This window comes from Cetorhinus maximus, chromosome 13 (assembly GCF_964194155.1).
Source record: "Cetorhinus maximus chromosome 13, sCetMax3.hap1.1, whole genome shotgun sequence".
Lineage (NCBI taxonomy): Eukaryota > Metazoa > Chordata > Chondrichthyes > Lamniformes > Cetorhinidae > Cetorhinus > Cetorhinus maximus.
Genome location: NC_135891.1, coordinates 16,047,866 through 16,071,272, shown reverse-complemented (window position 1 = coordinate 16,071,272; position 23,407 = coordinate 16,047,866). Strand labels below are relative to the sequence as shown.

The window sequence follows — 23,407 nt, the reverse complement described above, 5'->3', positions numbered from 1 at the left end:
TGCTCTGTTCCTGAGGGTATCAAGTTCACTGCTTTTCTCTCCTGTTCCCTTCCAGACAGTAATATCTGCCTCCCCAATAGGAGCTCTGAGGATGACCATGTATTTTAAACAAAGACATTCCACAGATGAACAGTAACGCTCATTTGGCTCAGGTGTTAATACCCTAGCTTTTGTTTTAAAAGATTGAGAGTTCGAGTCACACTTCACGTAATTTAGGCTAACACTCTAGAACATTGAGGTAGTGTTCCTTGTATGAAGTACTGTTCTTTGAAAGAGATGTTAAAGCAAGCCACTTTCTATTGTAAAAGATCATGTGGCATGATAAAGAGTAGGAATTTTCCTAATGTATAAACCAAAATTCCATCTGAAGACCACCAAAATCGTTTAAATGGTCATCTGATTCAATGTTCTGAGATCTTATGTTACTTTTGCCTCAATAATACTGCACTTCAGAATAGTTTGTATATGAAGTGCTTTGAACACTGAAGGAAAATTTTGGATTGCTCTATCAATTAGCTGGCACAGACGAGATGTACCAAATGGCCCCATTCTGTTTTTGTTTTTGTTTCCTTATGTTTCGATACTAAAAATGCAAATCTTCCTGCTTTTGAAATTGTCCATACATGAAATTTGAGTTACCTGCAAACCTCAGATGTGGAATAATCATATATTTAGTGGCAAGTCAACACATTTTAAACCAAATGAAAGCTTCTTCATACTTAGGAGTGTTGAAAGTCAAATGATCATTACATGGGCATTGTGGTTCTGATGGTGGGATCAGATAAGGCTATGCATGTTTTACAGTACTAGGTACACGAGAGGATTTTATTTTAATGAGTAGCCCAACTGTCACAATTTATCTGGTCATAAGCTGTTTTTTTTCCAGATTGCAACTTTTCTGTGCTTGCATCGCATACTATACATGTTTTATATAAATCATACAAATTTCTGCGTCATACTTAAACCTGGTGACCTCAACTTTCATGTACAACAAATCACAGTACAATAGTAAGGGAATCTTGACATATGCTTTTTAGTAGGTGGGAACAAAAATTGACCAGAGTTTGAAATGGGCATTCGGCAAATAGCGGCCAATAATTTTAAAAAGCCTTTAAAGTGGAATAAATTTGTAAGCATTTAAATTTAAGTCCATTTATGAGCATCAAATAAATGCAAGTCGGTAAGATTCTATAAAAGATGCGTATAGCATAGAATTTGCAAAAATACATTTAATAAGGTGCCAGTCAGTTAATGGTTTAAAAAGTTTCCTTTACTGCTTACCCCAAAAGAAAAACATTGGACACAGTGGAATACGGTTGTATCATTTGCATAGTGTAGGTGGAAAAATGGACTGTTTAGCCTGTCTCCTTGCACTCTGGCCATTTCTTTTTATCTGTTAAGCTTAGCTCAGTTCTCAGAGGAGCTGGATAGTGGTGTTTAGCTTTCTAGTCTTTGACCTGACTAAATTCATTTTTGCAGACTTGATGGTTTAATTCAAAGGTTTTTAAAAAATGGCATTTATTAGCAGTTAAATAAATAAATCGAGTGGTGGTCTTTAACCTGCGGATTGAACCTAAGTTCCTGATTGTATTCCTCGGCTACTCACTGGGCAAATCTTTTAAGAAGATAGGTGTGACTCACTCTTTCTTGAGTCTTTTCTTATGTAGGTTCTATTGACATTGGGATCTTGGGATGTGAGCTTCATCGGAAAGCCCAGCATATATTGCCTATTTCTAATTGGTGAGCGGCCGCCTTGAATTGCAGCCAACCATGTAGCGTAGGTTCACAGCAGTGCTATTATGGAGGGAGTTCTAGCATTTTGACCCAGCGATGGAAAGGCAATGTAATTCCAAGTCGGAATGGACTTGCAAGTTTTGGCGTACCCATGCTTCTCTGCCCTTGTCCTAGGTGGTAGAGGTCGCAGATTTGGAAGGTGCTGTTAAAGGAGGCTTGACACATTGCTGCAGTGCATCTTGTATATGGTACACATTGCTGGTGGTGGAGGGAATGAATCATTATGGAAGTGAATGGGGTGCCTGCCAAATGGGCTGCTTTGTCCTGTATGTTGTTGAGTTTTTTTGAGTGTGGTTGAAGTCACCCAGGCAAGTGGGGAGTATTCCATCACACTCCTGACTTGTGCCTTGTAGATGGTGGACAGGCTTTGGGGAGTCAGGAGGTGAGTTACTCGCCACAGAATTCCCAGCATATGAACTGCCTTTGTAGCCATAATATTTATGTGGCTGACCAAGTTGAGCTTCTGGTAAATGATAACCCTCAGATTGCTGAAGGTGGAGAATTGTGTTATGGTAATGCCAATGAATTTCAAGGCGAGATGATTAGATTCTCTCTTGTTGCTTTGCAACAAGTGGCACAAGTTTTACTTGCCACTTATAAATGTTGTCCGGTCTTGCTGCATGTGGGCATGAACTACTTCAGTATCTGAGGAATTGCAAATGGTACCGAACACACTGGAATCATCAGCAAACATCTGTACTTCTGACCTTGCGTTGCATGGTGAAGCAGCTGAATCTAGGACACTGCTTTGAGAAAGGTCTGCAGTAGTAGCCTTCAATGATTAGCCAGCAACAACCACGACCTTTGTGCTATGTGTGACTCCAACCTACGGAGGATCTTCCCCATGATTCCCGTTGACTTCAATCTTGTCAGGGCTCCTGATGCCACATTTCGTCAGATGCTCTCTTGGTGTCAAGGGCGGTCACTCTCTCCTCGCCTCTAGAATTCACCTCTTGTCCATGTTTGGACCAAGGCTGTAATGTGGTCTGGAGCAGAGTGGCCCTGGCGGAACCCAAACAGCACCAGTGAGCAGATTGTTGCTGAGTAAGTGCAGCTTGATAGCACTGTCAGTGACACCTGCCTTTACTTTGAGAGTAGACTGATTGAGTGGTAATTGGCCAGGTTGGATTTGTCCTGCATTTTGCAGACAGGACATACCTGGGCAATTTGCCACATTGTCAGGGAGAGACGACACAATTAGACAGTGAATGTTTGGCTCAAATAAAATGAGACAGGAAAATTACTGTTCAAACATGGAAAATATTGTCATACTCTCTTGATGGCTCTGTGGTTGATTTCTTGATTTCTTATTCAAGAACACAAGAAATAGGAGCAGGAGTAGACCATGTGGCCCATTGAGCTTGTTCCGGCATTCAATACAATCATGGCTGATCTTGGGCTTCAATTCCATTTTCCTGCCTGCTCCCCGTATCCCTTAATTCCCTGTGAGACCAAAATCTGTCTATCCCAGCCTTAGATGTATTCCAATGCTGAAGCGTCCACAACTTTCTGGGGTAGAGAATTCCAAAGATTCACAGCCTCTTGAGTGAAGAAATTATTTCTCATCTCAGCCCTAAATGATCGGCCCCTTATCTTGAGACTGTGCCCCCATGCTTTAGACTCTGCAGCCAGCGGAAGTAATCTCTCAGTGTCTACCCTATCGAACCCCCTCAGAATTTTGTAGTTTCAATGAGATTGCCCCTCATTCTTCTAAAACTCCAGAGAATATAAGCCCAATTTACTTAGCCTTTCATCATAGGACAATCCAGTCATCCCAGGGACCAATCTAGTGAACCTTCACTATACCACCTCCAATGCAAGTATATCCTTAAATGTGGAGAGCAAAACTGCACACGGTATTCCAAATGTGGTCTCATCAAAACCCTGTACAACTGTAGCAAGACTTCTTTATTCTTGTACCCCAGTGCTTTTGCAATAAAGTCCAACATGCTATTTGCCTTCCTAATTGCTTGCAGCATCAACATGCTAACTTTTAGCACTCCTTGTACGAGCACACCCAAATCTCTTTGAACAACAGCACTTACAAGTTTCGCACCTTTTTAAAAAAAAAATCCTGCTTTTCTATTCTTATGAGCAAAGTGAATAACGTCACATTTCCCTACATTATATTCATCTGCCATCTTGTTGCCCACTCACTTAACCTGTCCACATCACTTTTTAGTCTCTGTGTCCTCTCCAAAGATTGCCTTCCCATCAGGCTTGGTATCATCAGCAAACTTAAATACATTACTTTCTGTTTCTTCACCTAAGTCATTAATATAGATCGTAAATAGCTGAGGCCCCAGCACTGATCCTTGCGGCACTTCACTATTCACTGCCTGCCAACTTGGAATAAGCCCCGTTTATGCCCGCTCTCTACTTTCTATCTGTTATCCAGTCCTCTACCCATGTGAAATACTACCCCTAACTCAGTGAGCTCTTGCCTGTTAACCTTTTGTTTGGCATCTTATCAAATGCCATTTTGAAATCCTAGGTATACTACATCTACTGGTTCCCCTTATCTACCCTACTAGTTACATCCTCAAAAAACTTAACTTTGTCAAACAGGATTTCCCATTAGTAAGTGTTGATTTATTCTGATCATGTAAATTCCATGTACAATCTCTGATCTTTGGTTTCAACTGTTCAAGCGATGGGTTGCTACAGTGAGTTGAGCACCCCTGAACTAGAGAAGAAAACATGGCCAGAATTGCTGCTGCTACTCACTATCCATTTGTCTTTGCCAGATACAATGTGTCAACAGGGTCAGGCTTGACTCTGTTTTTGCATTTCCCAGTCAGATAATTTATCAAAATTTGCATATGCAGACTAGGTATTTGAATGATGTCTTCTTGTCCCTGGGACCTTCAAGGGGTAGAATGGAAACTGAAAGGATTGCAGGTATACTAGTAATGAATGAGACCATTAGAATGTTCAAGCCTGTGATTATTTCAAAAATGGGGAATGGACCAAAATGGAGAAGGTTCATTTGGGAAAGCAATGAACACATGGAAATACTTTGTCAGGAACACGTGGAGGTATTGGAGAGAGCACACAAACCTCCCAACAACTCATCTACCTGACCTTCCAACCACCACCTGCCCCTGCATGTGGTTGAGTCTGCAGATCATGCATTGGACTTACCAGCCATTTCTGTACCCGTTGAACCAGAATGCAAGCAAGTCATCCTTGATCCTTATGGACTGCCTGAGATGAAGAACATTATTTTGATCGAGTATGAGTCAGTTTTAGAATAGGTTTATGGAAAATATAGTTCACTTTGTCACAGCAGCTATTACTGCTGGTAAGATGCCTATTCATAGTGTGAATTTTCCATCGCCAGAAAGACACTTGAGAGGTCTTGCCGATGGGAGGTGAGAAGGGCCAAGTGCAATAATTTTAATTTTTTTAATCTGCCTTTTCCCTTAATGAATATATCCAGCTATAATGAGGAGAGAATCTTTGGCATGGGAATAAGCACTGTTTTTGTATGCCCTGCATGGCAGTAATTGCAAACATTGTAAATCAGATATAGGTTATGAGTATATGGTTTATGATGATGTAGCCATGGGAAAAGGGTGACTTTGCAAGCCTTTAAGTATGATTTGACATAGAGGTGAGCTTACAGCAACCAATTTGAAGGAAAATTGTAATATTGCACTTGCAAATATTTCCAAGCTTAGTGACATTTTTGGAAGTAATAGCTGGCAGTGGTGTAAAAAGTGTGATGTTGGATCAGCTGCGTGTCATATACCCACTTGATTTTGAAACACGGCAGAGTGTGTAGTGGGCGACTGATCCAATATTCTCAGTTCCACACCTGTGCTAAAGTTGAAACTACCAGTTAACATCCTTTAACTTCTACCTTTTCTGTGTAACCCCAATTCTGATAATTATATTGTTTCTTTCTTTCTTTGCTTTCCTACTTCATTTAGTTCTTTTTGTCAATGTCTACCTTGCTAAACTTTATACCTATTGCAAAGGTGTATTTTAATTTATTTTTGGGGGAAAAAAACATTCTCATTTTTAAAAGTCCCTTTTAACAATTGAAAGTAATGTTAGTTGTTGCAATATCCATATTCCAATGCAAAATCCAGGGCTTGCTTTCAGTAAATACTTGTGAATTTCTGTTTTTGTCCAAAGGAAAAATCTTTCAATAGTCACAATAAGATTGTGACTGATTTAAACAGTGTCATTATTGGGCTTGCAGCAATTTGATTCGCTTCTCCTGCATTGACCTTGGGAATTCCAAGCAACTATGTGTGAGGCAGGCTTAATTTCTCATGATTGTGGGGAATATTTGAGCATCCTAAGTCTAATACTGCACTAAAATTAAATTAGTGTTTTTGTATCTTTGCCTTTGCACGCTAGATATTGTAATTTTTTTTACTGAACCCAAGAGCTTTATGTTGAGCTGAAATTTAAAACTCCCTTAGCTAAAGGTCGAATACAGGAATCTCACTGAGCCCTGGCATGGTGCAGTGGAGAGCAAGTAGTTTTTAAGAAGATTGGTGAACAACGTATCAAATTAGAGGTCAGCTGAGCTTCAGTCTTGTTTCATTGTTGGTAAATTTTGGTTTCTGTGACAACTCGTCACAGAGGATATTAATTGACTGGTGTGCATGCAAGAGTTTGAAGAAGCTTTGTTCTATATGAGTGGCAAAGTTGGTATTCCAAAGTTTGAGTTGAAATAGGGTGGTTAAAAGGAAGTTTGAGGATAATTTTGTTATTTTCTGAAAGAATATCACTTAGTACTATGATCCAGGAACAAAGCTGTAGAGACATAAAGTTATGAAAACAACTCACCAAGACTCCTTCAAAAACATCTCCCAAACCCTTGAGCTATTCCACTTAGAAAAACAAGGGCAGGAGATACATGGGAACACCACCCTTCAAAGTCATACATCATCCTGACTTGGAACTACGTCACCATTTCTTCATTGTCGCTGGGTCAAAATCCTGAAGCTTCCTTCCTAGCAGCACTGTGGGTGTACCACACCATGTGGACTGCAACAGTTCAAAAAGGCTCACTGCAAATTTCTCGAGGGCAATTAGGAATGGGCAATAATCCTGTGAAAGAATAAATCTTTTAAAAATGTCAAAAGTTCTTAAGACCAGAGCTCGTGGCTTTATTTGCACTGCCACAATCTGACAAAATAGGAGAACAAAGTGTATGGACCTATTTTTTTTCATGTTGAGAGGAAGTAATGCAGATCTGATGTGGGTAATCTTATGTTGAAGGATAATCGACTATTTGTTTAGCAGGATCAAAGAGTTGAACTACAAGCTGTGACTAACTATAGAAGCCTCTGTATCATGATTCCATTGAATTGTTCAGGTAGGTTTTAGATCCACAGTAATGCCACTTAATTATCCAGAAGGATGGTAGGAACGACAGTACAGAGATCGAATTGGCTTAATGGAAAGATTAAACTATCACCCTTATGAAAAAACCTATATGTAATGGGCCATGATTTTCTGTAGGAGTGAATCCGGTGGTGTGTGCCATGAGGTAGATGTGCCCTTGCCTGTTTAATCTTGACAACATTTTGTGTTGCATGTTGCTGGAAGTGTGAACTTTTTAAAAAAAAACTGAGGGAACCAGGGTATCTGGGACCTGAGTGAACAGGACAAGCAACTGTTTTCCTTAACCAGTTAGATTGGAGGCTTGTGAGATAAACCACCCAAGAATTGAGAAGGAAGTGTAAATTAGATGGGTGAGTTCAATGTCAAATCAGATACAGAACGAGAAATAAAGAGATTGAGAGGAAAAAATGGAGACAGAAATGAGAAGTAATTTTTTATTTAAAATTTAAATTATCCAACTGCTGTAACCTAACTCCACACTTGTAATTGTTAATTTTTGATGCCCAAGAAGTTCATTGGCAGTATTTAACAATTAGCACATTGTTAAAAGAATCTCTGACAGCCAGTTGATGCTTAACTGTGTGCAGACCATGAATGGCTCTAAAATAGGCTCCTTGGCTCTGTATTTTTTTAAAACTCTGCGTAAGTGGATGAGTTTTGAGCGAGTTTAAAATCTTGCTTGTTGTGTCACCTAGACCAACTTACTGTTGCAGGTATACCAGCTTCACGCTGCTCAATGCCTTTCAGTGGAGAACCAGAGTGGGATGCTATTTTTGCAAAGCGAATGAACAAGCAGTGCAACTTGCACAGCAACTTTTGGATTTGCATTTTTAATTGTGTGTCTGCCTCTGCCAGAAGCTACAGTAACAATAAATAATGGCAAGTGATTTTTTTTTCACCCTCTCACAGTCATTTTAATAGCAAATCATTAGAAAAAGTATTTTTTCCATTATAAATTTATTCAACATTTACAATTTGTAAATAAGTTTGTTTCCCTGTAATTGCACTCCTCTGCCAGTGAAGACTATACATGTGTGCAAGGATTTTTACTGGTAATATAAAAATGACAGTATTACTTCAAAATAGGGACTGAATTACACCTGTGCACACTCTGGTCCAATTATCTCTTACCCAGTTTCACTCAAATATTTACACAGCCCTGGGTTCCCATGAGGGACACTATTGGAGATAGACACTGTGAAGATGAAGCTGTTTGGCTAGTTTTTTTTTTCTTTTCCTCATATGGAAGAATGACATCTTAATGGGGTTTGGAAACATAGATGCAGGGCTCTCTTCTGTACTTTACCCAGTTGACCATGATTTACATGTGAACTTCAATTGCAAGTTGATGATCACAAGAAGCATCACAACTGAATTGGATTTGATATCACCTGACTGGCACACATGCAATTCTGACAGAAGTCCCCCATCTCAACTGGCTTTGATGCTGGTTCTAAAACATTTGTTAAACTTTGTATTATATAAAGCCTTCAATGTGGGCAATAGCCCAAGACACTGCAGAAATGCGATCAAACAAAGCCTGATGCCATGCCAAAGGACAAGATACTTGGAGAGGTGACTGAAAGTTTGGTCATGGGTTGGTTTTAAAGAGGACTTTGATGAAGAACTAGTAAATGGAGAGGTTGAAAGCTTTATGAAGGGAATTACAGATTGAGCCTAGACTTCTGGCTGTCAGCAGTTGGGCTGAAGGCCTGAGTTTGAGGACCATATATAGGATTGAAGGGTTGGTAAAAGCTATACTGATAGTCAGGGGGTGAGGTCATGAAGGAATTTGAGTTTAAAACCTGAGGCAATGCAGCGGCATTACTGGTGATGGGTGAGCAAACTTGAATTCAGTGGTTAGGGTAGTATTGTGGTTAGTTTTCGACTAATAGTCTTGAGGCTTGGACGAATAATCCACAGACTGTAAAATCAAATCCCTTCATGACAACTTGATATTTAAATTCTGTTTCTTTTAAAATCAGTGACCTTAATGCTGTTGGATTGTTGTAAAAACTCGACTAGTCCACTCATGCTCTTTCAGGGAAGGAAGCCTCTCGTCCTTATCTGCTCTGGCCTAAATTGTTACCCCATTGTCACACCAATGTGGTTAATCACTCTGGAGTGGCCAAAAAAAACATTTTGTTGCTTCACCACCTTTTTAGGCCATCTAGTGAAGAGCACATATTGCAGTGCTTTATGCAATCATTCTCGAGATATCAAAAAATAGACATGGACCGCAGTGTTGTAAGCTGAAAATTGTGGAAGGTTGAGTACAGGAGGCTCACCCAGAGAGCATTGGAAAGGTAGTCTTGAAGCCATGCCTTGGTAACATGTAGGCAAAAGCCAAAAGTCCCTGTGCACTCAAAAATATAATTAGAGGCAACACTGGTGGAGACTTGATTTCATGGAGGTGGACTTTGTGACTGAGAGAATAAAATGGTTGGAAAATTCATTGAGTATTTGTTCTGGGTAAAATAGGATGTTGAGACTGCAAACAGTCTGGTTTAGCCTGAGGCGGTGGCTCAGCAGGAGGATGAATCAATACTCAAGATGCTGTGTTTGTTGTGGGGTCTAAAGGTGACAGCTTTGGTATTCCTAATAATCAACTGAAGAAATTGTATCTCATCCAGGACTACATGTCAGACAAGCAATTTGATATTATGGAGGCAGTGGAGAGTTTGAGAGAATTGGTTGTGCTATGTATCTTTAACATGCAATGGAAGCTGATCCCCATGTCTTTTGATGATATTGTCAAAAGGTAAGGAGAAAGGAGAAGGGGCCAGCGGTGGACCCTTTGGGATTTGCAGAGGTAACATTGCAGGGGTAGGAAGATGAGCCACTTCTGGAGATGCTCTGGCTATGATTCGATGGGTAAGAGTGCAGCCAAGTGAGGGAAGAACCATATAGCTGGACAATGGAGGAAAGACATTGGAGGAAGGTGCTGTGGTTGACCATGACAAATAAGGCAGCGAGGTTGAGAAGATTAATGAAAGTTCATGCACCATGGTCAGCATCATAGAGGATGGTTATTTGTGACTGATGAAGGCTGTTTAATTTGCTGGAGAGGTGGAGATAAAAGGAAGACTTGCATTGATGTAGCACTTTTCATGATCACTGGACATCTTGAAACTCTTCATAACCAGTGAGGTACCTTTGAAGAAGAGGCATGTTGCTATGGAGGAAATGTGGCAGCCAACTTGCACACAACACACTCCCTCAAACAGCAATGTGATGATGATGTAATCTGTCTTTGTGATGATGTTTGAGGGATAAATATTGGCCAGGATGCCATGGATAACTCCCTGCTCTTTTGCAAAATAGTGCCATGGAATCTTTTACTTCCATCCAAGCAGGTAAATGGGGCCTCAGCATAACATCTAATCAGAAAGACTCTCTGAAAGTGCAGCACTCGCTACTACACTGGAGTGTCAGTATATTTTTGTGCGTAACTCTGGAGTGAAATCTGGAACCTTGTGACTCATGTGAGAATGCCACCAACTGAGTTATAGCTGATACTAATTGAATACATTAAAATAGAGTTGTGCAAAAAATGGGTATAGATTTGGGAGATGGCAACATATTGAAGAACTTTGGAGAAGAAAAGGCGGTTGGAGAAGATAATTTATATGGGCAGAGAAGTTGAGGCTGAGTTTTTGAGGAGGGTGAGTAATGATGAGACTGGGGGTGGAGGGTGATGATGGCAGTTTTGAATGAGAGGGTGGGCAACACCTGAGGAGAAGGGATTATTCATAATGGTAGCTAGGATGGCTGCCAGGAAGGAAGGTGCATGATAAGTAGTTTATAGGGAATGGGATCAAGAGAACAGGAGGTGGGTCTCATGACATGATATATTCAGAGAGGACATGAGGGAAGATGAGAATGAAACTAGAGAGGGCTATGGAAGAAGTGACCTTGGGAGAGGTTTAGCTTGGCTGGGAAAGGGAGATATACAAGAATGGAAGATAGGGCAGTTGAAGTTTTTGCATGTTAGGAGATGGCAGTTGTTCCTTTGGAGAATGGGAAATGAGAGATGAAAGATCACTCAGAGCTTATCCAAGAGGGATCAAGACCAAGGCAACTGCCAATGGTCTGAGGGCAGAGGAGTAGTGACTAATTGGGAATAGAGATTCAGTGAGGTAAATTACTTGAGGGAAGTGAAATGGAAACTAGCATGACTGGAAGCAGTGGGGACAGGAGAGAAGGACCCATGAGAGATCAAAAGAAGAAAAGAAGGGGAGATGCAAGCAATGAATTAATGCCCTTCCACTGTCTGGCAGAGGACAGCAAATTCAGCACAGACTGTAGATGGAACCTAATGCTTTTCTGGTCTGTATGCACCACCTTTAAACTTGCTAAGCTGTTGGAGGAGCATTCTAAGAGTGTAAACATTTTAAGTTGTATTTACACCTTTGAAGATGGCATGAAGAGATGAGAAGGCTGTTTTTTTAAAAAAAAAACATATAAATAGAGGCATAAAGTACAGAGCCATGGAAGTTATGCTAAACCTTCATAAAACACTGGTTAAGCTCCAGCTGGAGTGTAGTGTTCAATTCTAGCTATCATGCTTTAGGAAGGGTGTCAAGCCCTTTGAGAGTATGCAGAGGCAAGTTAGTAGAATAATAACACTAGAACTAGGAGCTGAAGAAGGCCATGTGGCCTCTTGAGCCTCTGTCACGATTCATTAAGTTATAGTTGAAGTTTTGCATCAAATCCACATTCCTGCCCTACCCAGTGTTCCATTATTCCTTTCATTACCATAGATGAAGGAGTTCAGATATGTGGAGAAGCTGGCACTCTCCTTCCAGTGACAACGGTTATGAGTAGATTCAAGGAGAAATGTTCAGTTTTAGTAGACTAAATAAGGAAAAACTGTTCCCATGACAGATGGTCAGTAACCAGAGGGCACAGGTTTAAGGAATTATTAAAAGAACTAAAGGCAAGCAAGGATTTTTTTTTACGCAATGAACTTATGGTTTATTTTGCACTATTGGAAAGGTTGGCAGAAGCAGATTCAATAGTAACTTTCAAAAGAGAATTAGATAAACACTTCAAGGGAAAACTTAGAGGACTGTTGGGAAAGAGCAGTGGAATGGGACTAACTGGATAGCTTTACCAAAGAGCTGGCACAAAAGGCCAAATGGCTTCCTCGTGTGCCAAATTTATAAACTCTTGTTGAAGTAACATTGAATTGTTAAGCATGTTTTTTAGCCTAATGTGGCTCTAGACTGCTATGATTGCATGTTCAAGTGGTGAATGAAGTAGCTTGGGATAAGCCTGTGTTTGGGTTTCAAGCACACATTTGTTTGGGATAAAATGTGCTACATTTTGTTCTGCAGCTAAGCACTGTTCATTGCTAAATGTTTTATTTGGTGTCAATAGCAGGATTGTGCAGCGTATTTATATTGGCACTTGCCATGCAAGTTAAACTCCTTAAGATCACTATTTCAGTATTTAATGCCCGGCTATCCTGTCAGAAGGATTGTGATGAATTAACTTTTTTTTTCTAGCTGTAGTTTGGATATGACTACATTGTTTTATGATGTGTTATGTTACTAAAAAAGATTGGATGGAAAATTAGTTTGATAATTGATTTAAGTTCTGAAGAAGAGTCATATGGACTCAAAACGTTAACTCTGTCTTTCTCTCCATAGATGCTGTCAGACCTGTTGAGCTTTTCCAGCAAGCTTTGTTTTTGTTGTAATTGATTTAAGTGTTCCACCATGATGATTTATGCAGTGCTCAAGTTCATCTTCCAGTGTCTTTCAGAAAATCGCTACCACATATTCCTTAAAGCTTAGTGTAATCCACTTGTGAAGGTCTAGTGCAGTAGCGAGGAGGATAGTTGATGGATTTAACCTTACCTACATAGAAATATGTATTTGTGTCGCAAGTGAAATCAGGAAATGCTGAAAACACTCTGCAGGTCTCCGTCTAGGGAGAAACAGAGTTAACGTTTCAGATCGATAACCTTTCACCATAACTTTCTTCATGTCACTGTGGTTTTTAGGTTGTGTACCAAGTCCCTTTTTAATGACTCTCAATTCTGTGCCTGCAAGTCCTTGAACTCCTTTCTATTCCATCCATAAGTTATACCCTGGGGAAATGGTATTCATAAGCATGGAATCTGTTTTCAAGTATGTGCCAGTGATACTGAGTATTATATCACCTTTTAATTTTTTTCTGCTGTACTTTTCAGTTGCTTGTCAACATCAGGTTTTGGATCTACCAGGACGTTGAGGGTCAGCATCGAAACCAAAGCCGTTAAGTTCAGTCTATGTCAGGGGCTCCATTTCATAGGCCCTGATCTCACCTCTTTTCCTAATCAAACAAATGCCATGCAATCTTGGTGCCCAACTACTCAGCCCTCAACTTTAAGAGCTGCATCATCAAGGATATCTATTTCCACTTCAGGTATAGCATCCACCCTATCCTTGTGTTTGTGTGCCACACTGTCATTGAAACACTCATTCATTCCTTTGTGACCTCTGGACTTGGCTTTGCCAAAAACCTCCCAAACTTCAATAAGCTCTGACTTGCCCATCCCTTCTGCCTGTGAACCTGTCCTTGCCAATGCTGATCCCTCATCAACTTCAAAATCATCTTACTTGTCTAGAAATCTCTTGCAACATCCTCCAATACTCCCACTTCATATACTCTCTTTTTCCTGTACTAGTCGATTGTGCGTTTTCCTCCTCTCTCTACTTTACTGCTGTGAACAGTGCCTTCAGTTGTCATGCTGGCACTCTTTGGAAGTTTCTTCCTCATTTCTTCCCCATTGCTACATCTTTTCCTACCTTTGAATGTCTTTAGAAAACATGCCTCTTAACATTTTGGACAAATTTTCCTGCTGTTCCTGCTCAGGCTTGACACTCGCCTGAAAAGCACAGGGGGGCATTTTGCTGATGAGACTGTTTGAATGCAAGTTGTAGTTCTAAATTTTTTTTTTTTTATTTTGAGAACCTCTTAAATTGTATTGGGATTTAATCTATAGTTTTTTTAATGTAATAATAACATGGGAAGAAAGTTGTGCTTTGAAAGCCCCTGTCCCTGCTGGTTACATATTTAAAACTTTTTTTTTTGTTTAAACATTCCTGTAGTTTCCATAAGTCGATAACATCACTGATTTTCAGAAATGTCTGCCTTTGCTTCCTAGCCACAGATAATTTGTTGACTGGAGATCGTATAGGATTCCCGCTATGCTGCAAGCCAATTGGATATCACAAGATATTGCATGCTAAAACTAACTTTATAGATTAAAGCAACTATTGATAATCAAATATACTTACCTATCAATTATTTTGCAGCAACAAATATATATTAACAACTTGCATTTATATAGCACCTTTAACATAGAAAGATACCCCAGGGTGCTTAACAAGTGTTTTTTTAAAAAAAAAAACTTGCGTTTATATGATGCTTTTCATGACCACCATGATATTCAAAACATTGTCTGTGGTACAATGATTATGATGCCAGCTGATATTCTGGTTTTATAGTTCAGTGGTTCTCAAACTGGGGTCCACAGACACCTGGGAGTCCATCGAGACTGTCCAAGGGATCTGCAAAATAATGTGAACAGGACCTTTTTCGCTGTAGTGGAGAGGTTTGGGCATGCAATGTCAACCATCCCATTTATTGGCAGTGTCCCGATGACAGAAATGCCACACAACAGGCAACATGCCAGTGGTATTGCAACATGGACGGGCTGATAGACAGCAGAATGGGAGGGGAGAAAAATACTGAAACACTCAGCAGCAGTGCAGTGAATAGGTAGGCGATGCAGGGTTATACCTGAAATGGTGCCAGTGTTGCCGATCAATGTTCACTATAGCGGATTTCATGCAAATTTCTTTAGGACATTTGGAAATGTAAATGCACAATGTATTTATAGTAGTACAATTGGTATTGGGGTCCATGATTACTAATCCATTTGAAAAGGGGTTGTGCAACCAAAAAGGTTTGAGAACCACTGGCATAGTTCACCATCCAAATTGTTCTTGAATCAAAAGGTTGTGTGGCTTCAAAGTGAGTAGAATATCTCTTGTAGTCATTTTAGATTTAAAAATGTGCATGGAATACATACTTGATTGAAAGCTGCAGCAACACTGATCTACCAGGTCAAATTTCTATATTTATCACCAATTGAAGGAGCTATGTCTCTGGTTATTTTGTCATTTAGCACTTGCCACATGCAATCTTTTTGAACAAAAAGTTTTTGGCAACTTACAACGCCCAAGAAATTCAAGGCACTATCAAAGTTGCTACATCACAAGCTTATGAAATCTTTCTTTCAAAAGCTATGGCCATAGAAGACTTTCGTTTTTTGGCAATTACCTTGAATATTCTAGTATTGGTAAAATTCCAAGTTAGCCTACAATATCTTGTATCGCACAAGGTTAGGGAGATTCTACCCTAAACGTTCACCAAAGTTGGTCCTTTTACATGTTGTCTTGCAGTCTGAAGGTCAAATATGCTATCTACTTTTTATCAGTTTTAAAGAGCTTCAGTGTAAAAATGTAAGAGCGCTAATCTGAGTATAATCCCTTTCGTTTTCTTTGGTGGCTTTACTTTTGATAGGATCAAGGATCCTGTTAAAGCACTAAACTATTTTTCTCCTGTGGAGCAAAAGCTCTTGGCTCCTGGTAACCTTGTTTTGTGTATGGGCTGACATGAGCCATTCTGGTTCTGTGAGTCATTAGTGCTGTAGTCGAATGACTCCAACAGGGCTAGCTTGATACAGAAATCACCACAGGATATTGTAGGTTAGCTTTTGGAGGAACCTGCACATTTTTCATCTGCATTAGTGTTTTGATCTCTTGTCTGAAAGAATGTATGGGTTTCCACAGCTGTGATACATTGCGTCTAGGTTCCGTCACTGTTGTGAATTAGTAATGGAGAAGTACCTGTGGTTTGGAATATAATGAATAACAAAAAAGATACTTGGACACACAGTTGTCTTCAAGTCTTTTGAAGTAAAGATATATACCGTTTAACCTCCTGAATCTATATTTGTGATCTTTGCGATATATTTCTTCAGTGGGCAAATTTCTGATGTAAACTTTTATATCTGTTCTGTTCTGTGAGATAATACTGTAGTCTATACGTGTGGATATCTGGTGATAAAAAGAATGGGACCAGTTTTCTCATTTAACAGGTATAAAAAATAATGAAAAAGGCCATTGGAACGTTGGCCATTGTCACAAAAGCACTGAAATACAATGGCAAGGCAGTTATGCTTCAGTTGTACAGAGCCCTATCTGGAGTAGACTTCAGTTCTGAGAACAGCACTTGGGGCAAGATAGATTGGCTTTAGAGGGAGTAGAACATATATTTGCCAGAATGATACTAGGGTTTTAGGTATTACATTATACAAATAGACTGCATAATCTTGGCTTTAATTTCCTTGAGTTTAGACAGTTGAGAGGTGACCTTATTGAGGTGTTTAAAATGACCAAAGTATTTCACCCCCCCAGCGGCATTCCGCAGGGATCATTCCCTCCGGGACACCCTGGTCCACTCTTCCATCATCCCTTACACCTCAACTCCCTCCCATGGTACCTTCCCATGCAACCGCAGAAGGTGCAACACCTGCCCCTTCACTTCCCCTCTCCTCACCGTCCAAGGCCCCAAACACTCCTTTCAAGTAAAGTAGCATTTCACTTGCACTTCCTTCAATATAGTCTATTGCATTCGTTGCTCCCAATGCGGTTTCCTCTACATTGGAGAGACCAGATGCACACTGGGTGACCACTTTACAGAACACCTTTGGTCTGTCCACAAGCATTACCCAGACCTCCCTGTCGCATGCCATTTCAACACTCCACCCTGCTCTCATGCCCACATGTCCGTCCTTGGCCTGCTGCATTGTTCCAGTGAAGCTCAACGCAAACTGGAGGAACAGCACCTCATCTTCCGACTAGGCACTTTACAGCCTTCTGGACTGAATATTGAGTTCAACAATTTTAGATCTTGAACGCTCTCCTCCATCCCCACCCCCTTTCCATTTCTTCCTCCTCCTTTTTGTTTTTTCCAATAATTTATATGGATTTTTCTTTTCCCACCTATTTCCATTATTTTTAAATGTATTTCCATCCATTGTTTTATCCCTACCTTTTAGCCTTTTTCGATTCCTTCACCCCACCCCACCCCCAATAGGGCTAACTGTACCTTGCTTCTCCTGCTTTCTACCCTTAATTAGCACATTCCTTAGATAATATCACCACCTTCAACACCTCTTTGTTCTTTTGTCTGTGACATCTTTTGGTTATCTCCACCTATCACTGGCTCTACTTGTCCCATCCCCCACCCCTTAAACCAGCTTATATTTCACCTCTCTTCTATTTTTACTTAGTTCTGTTGAAGGGTCATTCGGACTCGAAACGTTAACTGTGTTCCTCTCCGCAGATGCTTCCAGACTTGCTGAGTTTTTCCCGGTATTTTTGTTTTTGTAAAGTATTTGATTGGATGGATACAGAGAAGCTGTTTCCTCTGGTGTCAGAATCTAGAAAAAGGAGCTGTAACCTTAAAATTAGAGCTAGGCAGTTCTGGAGTGAAATCAAGAAGCATACTTTCCACACGTACAGGACTCTAGGAATATGGGATTTACCCTAAAAAGCAGTACATACATGGTCAGTTCGATAAATGAATAGGGTAGGATGACTGGACAGAGTCAGCAATATTGAAGCCATATGCATGACTCAGTCATTGGTGTTAGATTGTTGCTAGAACTTTGGGTAGGCTTGATGCTTCATTAATGATTTTTAAAAAAGAGCTACATATATTAATGTCTTATTAAGTTAAGAGCCAGGAATGGGTGTGCAAACATATTTGAGTATTACTTCATTGAAGATACTTAATTACTGAAGTAACTTTGTGACATTTGAATTTAAATATCTTTAAAATTAGGAGGTAGCATAACGTATGATGATGATTCATGCCTGGAATTCTTGAGTATTAAAATCTGCAGCTAGCAGATGATGAGAACTTCCAGGTAGTGTGAGATACATTCCAGCAAGCTAAAGTAGGCTGCAAATGTTTTCTCTCTGACTCCTTGGTCATGCTATCATTTACCTAGATATTGGGTAGTAAAGACATTCCAGTTTGAAGAGAATGGGAGCGGCCACTGCTGAACTCGAGTATGTAGTGTAAAACTCAAAAATGTATTAGCACTGAAACATGTCCTTATCTTTTTTTTTATGGTTTATGACTTTTGTCACCTTTTCTGTATTTTCAAATTTCAAATTTGCACCATTTGCAGTTTTTTATTTTGTATTTTAACAATAGGCTGTAGACCGCTTTTCTTCTCCTGGTGTTAGTAAAACCTTTCCCCACAGTTCTCTCAAACTAGTTTGTTCTTCCAATACATGTACAAGCATAGCAATACATCCCTCCTCCCCCCACCCACCAGAACACTATAAGAGAAATTAAAACCTTTTGTTGCAGTTCCCCATGTGACTTAATAGATAATTGTTAGTTACAAAGTTATTGGTCCCATGTTTGGCTCTGTCTGTGCAATGAGTTAAATGGGATAGCTGTTGCAGTGTTAAAATTAACCGGAAAAATTGGCCATAGTTTTTGCTTCTGATCCTAATTAGTGGTCTGTGCTTGATAATAGATGTGTGTTATATCTTTATTTAGGAGATAATGATTGGGCTTAGCTCTGATGGCCTCCAAGCACTGTCTGGACTTGCCTATAAAGTACTTATACTTGTCATTGTACCCATTGTGATTCAGCACTTTCAGAAAAGAAGAGATGAAAGAAGATCACTGTTTACTTAAATTTTCTGTTGCTTTTCCTTCCATTTTCCCCAGCAGTTTTCTTGATTTCCCTTTAGATTCTTTTGGGTGGGGGGGGTCACCCTTCAGTACTTTACCTAATTAACAGTTCTTCATGTATGAGCCTAATCAGTGACTGCTGTGAGGCTATTCCACCTCTCATAGCTGAGCCCAATGCTATCTTCACTTGATAATCACATGTATACTTCCAGTAGATATCACTGATATTAAACATGGAACCTGTAATGCATTTCCCTTATCTGGGAACTGTTGACGCCAGTTGTTGTACTCATTTCCCACCTGAACTTAGCTAATTCAGCAGTGATCTCTTATCGAAACTTAGACTTTTGTGGTGTGTATGGCTGCGCTTTCTCAGTGACTTAATCTGCTGAGTGATTGGAGGAGCCACTTTTTTTATTAAGTATTTCATTAAAATAGTACTCATAACAGCAAGAACAAAATAGTTGCTCTAAATTGCATCTAATTCAGCTTCTCACTAATTTAAGAGAACACTTTAATCATAATGAATTAAGTATCTTTATAATATCTGTAGATTTGTATTTATCAGTGACTACTAACTGGCTACATTTGCAGTAATAATGGTGAATTGTTGATTCCTTCTTGGAGGCATCAGAAGAGAATTCTCAGAATACCGCAGTTTGTCTGATTTTTGTAAACAGTTTGCATGGGAGTGATTCTCTGGTTCAAATGTAAATCACCCTAGCTATTTATGATGTTGTCTAATCAATCCTACATTAAAACATAAGCTTTGAAAGTAAAGGGTAACCTTGTTCTTGTACGAGATAATTTTTGCATTGCAAAATGATTTACGTTTAGTCTGTTCACCAGTTCAAATCTGTTCACTAGTTCCATCATCTGAAGGCTGCTACTAGCTGAAGCACCGTACACAAAACTAAAGTTTTTTTTTGATTGTTGATAAAATAGAGTAAATATTTTCTGTAGTGTACAGTAGGATGTTAAACTAGTTTGCAAATTCCTTACTTGTGTGTGGCCAAGGAGGGAATGAAGACAAATACTCTTACTCTGTGAAACAAAAAAAAAATAATGAATATTCAGAATCTGAACTTGACTTGGATGGTAAAAAGCTTTGTGGAAGGACACAATCTCTGGTGAAGTGTACATTCAGTAAAAACTGGTTTTTGTCCTTTTATTTTAATTTTTGTCATTGACTCGTTGAAAATTTTAAAAATTGGTTTTAGGATACAGGCATCACAAGTGAGGCTAGCATCTCCCACCCCTAGTTGCTGTTGAAAAGTGTTGGTGGGTTGTCGTCTTCTTGAATTTCTACAGTCCTTGTGGTGATGCTGTTCCCACAATGCTATCAGGCCGTGTGTTCTTTTGACCTGGTGTTCTGATCCCAGCTGATGTTACTACTGGACAAGCCAGATCCCAGGGTGGACCCTGGCTTGATAGATCCTAACATTTTTTGTTTGGATATGTGGAAAGTGGCTACTGAACAGTCACAGGAGTCAGCTGATGATGTTTAACAAGAGAATAAAACATTTATTAAACAGGAAAAGATGAACCATATTACAATACTCCACCCACAATTATACCTTTTGCAGATATATACAGATTTGTAAGGATAACACAAGTTACAGAAGCTATCTTATACGCTAATGTTCACAGTAAGTACGCAGTCTATGTAAACCAATAGGCGACCTGTGGTCAGGCATACCACACTCTGAAACCAAGTGACAGATGCCACCCCAAGCAAATGCTATGGATCTCTCCTCCACTACCCCAGATGCTTGTCACATCGTGAGCCAACTAGTCTCACTGAACTCTGCCTTTCATACAAGAGTTTCCAATCTCCACTCCTGAAGAACTCTCTTTGGAATCTTCTCCCAAACAACGCTTTCTCTCAGATGCCTTCCACAAGGGTCCACCTCCAGGGTTTTGAATTCTTCTTCCAATGTTCCTCTTTCCTGGATCACCACATGAATTCAAGCTTTCTTTGACACACTCTCTCTCACATATACTTCACCATGCCAACAGAACACTACTGCTTCACATGCCCACAGTAAAAAGTTAGACTTTCAGCTGTCTCTTTGGATCTTCTGGCTTCTCACAAGCCCATATTGCTTTAATTCTGCATCCTGCAGCTTCTCCGTTTAAGCTTAGAGCCTTTCTCTGCTCCTCACTCTTAACTTCACTCAACAGGACCTTTTCCAGATTCCTGTTTGTTCCCTTTGACTGTAAGGTCTTCAGGCCTTCTCAGGATCTTCTCCTGTTCTTTGGGAAAACCTGCTTCCTGCTGCCCCCTTCTGTCCAGCTTCACCTGGCAGTGGGTTTCAACTTTAGTTTGGGACTTGCTACCTCCCTCTCCTATGCTGCTTCTGCTGGTGGCTCCTGTCAACCTTTAAAGCACCCTGACCAGCTGAACTGAAACCGCTTTTGGTTTCTTTGTCTGTGTGGGTCGTCTCTCTTTCTGTCTCTCTCTTTCTGTCTCTTTCTATCTCTCCCTTTCTGTATCTTTCTGTCTCTCTCTTTCTGTCTCTCTTTCTCTGTCTCTCTTTCTCTGTCTCTCTTTCTCTGTCTCTCTTTCTGTCTCTCTTTCTGTCTCTCTTTCTCTCTTTCTGTCTCTCCCTCTTTCTGTCTCTCCCTCTTTCTGTCTCTCCCTCTTTCTCTGTCTCTCCCTCTTTCTCTGTCTCTCCCTCTTTCTGTCTCTCCCTCTTTCTCTGTCTCTCCCTCTTTCTCTGTCTCTCCCTCTTTCTCTGTCTCTCCCTCTTTCTCTGTCTCTCCCTCTTTCTCTGTCTCTCCCTCTTTCCCTGTCTCTCCCTCTTTCCCTGTCTCTCCCTCTTTCCCTGTCTCTCCCTCTTTCCCTGTCTCTCGCTCTTTCCCTGTCTCTCGCTCTTTCCCTGTCTCTCGCTCTTTCCCTGTCTCTCCCTCTTTCCCTGTCTCTCCCTCTTTCCCTGTCTCTCCCTCTTTCCCTGTCTCTCCCTCTTTCCCTGTCTCTCCCTCTTTCCCTGTCTCTCCCTCTTTCCCTGTCTCTCCCTCTTTCCCTGTCTCTCCCTCTTTCCCTGTCTCTCCCTCTTTCCCTGTCTCTCCCTCTTTCCCTGTCTCTCCCTCTTTCCCTGTCTCTCCCTCTTTCCCTGTCTCTCCCTCTTTCCCTGTCTCTCCCTCTTTCCCTGTCTCTCCCTCTTTCCCTCTCTCTCCCTCTTTCCCTCTCTCTCCCTCTTTCCCTCTCTCTCCCTCTTTCCCTCTCTCTCCCTCTTTCCCTCTCTCTCCCTCTTTCCCTCTCTCTCCCTCTTTCCCTCTCTCTCCCTCTTTCCCTCTCTCTCCCTCTTTCCCTCTCTCTCCCTCTTTCCCTCTCTCTCCCTCTTTCCCTCTCTCTCCCTCTTTCCCTCTCTCTCCCTCTTTCCCTCTCTCTCCCTCTTTCCCTCTCTCTCCCTCTTTCCCTCTCTCTCCCTCTTTCCCTCCCTCTTTCCCCCTCTCTCTCTCCCTCTTTCCCCCTCTCTCTCTCTCTCCCTCTTTCCCCCTCTCTCTCTCTCTCCCTCTTTCCCCCTCTCTCTCTCTCTCTCCCTCTTTCCCTCTCTCTCTCTCCCTCTTTCCCTCTCTCTCTCCCTCTTTCCCCCTCTCTCTCTCCCTCTTTCCCCTCTCTCTCTCCCTCTTTCCCCCTCTCTCTCTCCCTCTTTCCCCCTCTCTCTCTCCCTCTTTCCCCCGCTCTCTCTCCCTCTTTCCCCCGCTCTCTCTCCCTCTTTCCCCCTCTCTCTCTCCCTCTTTCCCCCTCTCTCTCTCCCTCTTTCCCCCTCTCTCTCTCCCTCTTTCCCCCTCTCTCTCTCCCTCTTTCCCCCTCTCTCTCTCCCTCTTTCCCCCTCTCTCTCTCCCTCTTTCCCCCTCTCTCCCTCTTTCCCCCTCTCTCTCTCCCTCTTTCCCCCTCTCTCTCTCCCTCTTTCCCCCTCTCTCTCTCCCTCTTTCCCCCTCTCTCTCTCCCTCTTTCCCCCTCTCTCTCTCCCTCTTTCCCCCTCTCTCTCTCCCTCTTTCCCCCTCTCTCTCTCTCTCTTTCCCCCTCTCTCTCTCTCTCTCTTTCCCCCTCTCTCTCTCCCTCTTTCCCCCTCTCTCTCTCCCTCTTTCCCCCTCTCTCTCTCCCTCTTTCCCCCTCTCTCTCTCTCTCTCTTTCCCTCTCTCTCTCCCTCTTTCCCTTTTTTCCTCTCTCTCTCCCTCTTTCCCTTTTTCTCTTTCTCGCTCTCTCTCTTTTTCTCTCTCTCTCTCTCTCTCTCTCTCTCTCTGGACCCCAGTTGCTAGGCATAGTTTTTTTTCTACCCTGTACGTTTTAACTCCCCTTCAAGAGCCCTAAACGTAATTAAAATGCAGGCATCTTTTAAAGTGAAACTAAAACTCAGCCTTCACCCTTTTTAACACAAAAATATGGAAATACAAATCAAGCTTAGACATTAAAACTAAAACTCATTTATAACTTAAACTATCTCTTTTTCCTAACACT

The 23,407-nt window shown here is 41.0% G+C and overlaps 1 protein-coding gene across 2 annotated transcripts in view; it reads left to right on the top strand.

The window, feature by feature from the left end:
- LOC144688447 (translocating chain-associated membrane protein 1-like 1) overlaps nucleotides 1–23,407 on the top strand; it is an 88,175-nt gene that overhangs the window by 14,892 nt on the left and 49,876 nt on the right. Inside the window, exon 1 of one of the 2 annotated variants that reach the window (XM_078554998.1) lies at nucleotides 13,431–13,575. The exons of the other annotated variant lie outside the window; for it this stretch is intronic. The gene's annotated coding sequence lies outside the window, so the exon portion shown is untranslated. Of the gene's footprint in view, nucleotides 1–13,430; nucleotides 13,576–23,407 lie in introns of those variants that run through there. 2 annotated transcript variants of the gene reach the window in all.